The following is a 1,624-nucleotide window of genomic DNA, read 5'->3' as shown; positions in this document are numbered from 1 at the left end:
TAAGTTCTGTATCAGTTACAAAATATTATTACTTACCTATAAGGCCCTTAATTGGTTAGCGCCTGCTTCAACCAACGCATTTCAAAATTTTTACTTTTTTGTAAAATATAACATCAAATTTTTATATTAGTGCTACCAGTATTACACCATCAATATTGTAATTTTTTTGTAACATTTGAATTTGTAATTTAGTGCAATATTTTGTCATTGCAACATTTTAGTGTAATTTTCACTAGCAACTGCAATTGGATTTATATTGTAAACCTAAGTTCACTGTTATCCCACCAGTCATTATTGTGACCATCAACATGTTTACTCATTCTACTCAGCAAAACTGAATATATGTGAATTCATATATTAATACTAGACACTTTAAAGATAATGTGTACCAAAAATCTTTGTCATGTCTTTATGTTAACATACTTTACTAGCCTTTTGTTTTGGAGCTTTGATGCAGTCATCATCTTCTCAAGGTTCAAACAGGAAATAAACTGCTCTGGTCATGTGACAATTTGCAGTAATTATGTGACACTGCACATGTTTCATTGAGACCCTTTTTTTTTCCATATTTGCAGGAAGAGCACCAGGGCCGTGCAGAGACCTTTGGAGGGGTAGGTGCTCAAACAAGTATAAAAGGGGCACATGGAGCACAGCTTTTAATAGGGCTGTGCTCCTTGCTGATACGTGTATCGAAACGGATACTTCTGTATTGATAGCAGCAAATGCCGTGAAGCAGTTTTGAAAAAGAAAGTTAAAAGTTAAAGAATTTTTTTCTTTGCACCTCTTAATTACTCTGGAATTAGAAACCGAATTCTATTATTATTATTATTATTATTATTATTATTATTGAGTTTACAGGGTATGGTGGTTTTGCTGTTGTAAACTACTGTTGTTGTTGTAGAAAAAAATTATTATTTAAAATAGTCTTATTTAAAATAGAATTATATTCTAATCCTTTTCTGAATTTATTCATTTTTTTGAATGATAAAGATAATAAAAACAGGATTGATAAGTATAAATCGAAGGATGAGAAAATCAGTATGTACGCCTGTTTTATCAGTGTTGTGATCATTATTTTTAAGGCACTTTACATTTTTTAAATAAATAATGTAATAATGTAAGTTCAAAGTAATAGTTTTTTAGTCAGATAACATAAAGACGGATCAGCCAGCAGCTAACATCGCTACTGACAGACGCTCAAGGTCGAGCAGACAGCGGCTTTCAGCTCAGAGTGCAGCCGAGCCCAGGACTCTGATAGTGGGTGACTCTATTATCAGAAACATCAGTAGCAGGACTACAACGACATATTGCCTTCCGCAAGCAACCGTTTCTGATGTAAACAAAGAACTTTGGAAAATTCTAATGAAACACAAGACTGCGAATCGAATCATCATCCATGTGGGGAAGAATGATATTCGGAAAGAGCAGTCAGAACTCCTTAAGAAGGACTTCAGTGAACTCTTTGAAACACTTCAAAGACTCAAAGTTCAGTCATTCATCAGTGGACCACTCCCAGCAAGGGGAGCTAATATGTTTTCACGGTTGCTTGGGCTGAACACATGGCTACAAAGAATCTGCAGCTTAAAAGGAGTCAATTTCATCGATAACTTCAATCTTTTCTGGG

The sequence above is a fragment of the Sinocyclocheilus anshuiensis genome, unplaced genomic scaffold (assembly GCF_001515605.1).
Source record: "Sinocyclocheilus anshuiensis isolate Anshui unplaced genomic scaffold, SAMN03320099.WGS_v1.1 scaffold1787, whole genome shotgun sequence".
Classification (NCBI taxonomy): Eukaryota; Metazoa; Chordata; class Actinopteri; order Cypriniformes; family Cyprinidae; genus Sinocyclocheilus; species Sinocyclocheilus anshuiensis.
Note: the sequence above shows the minus strand (reverse complement) of the source record.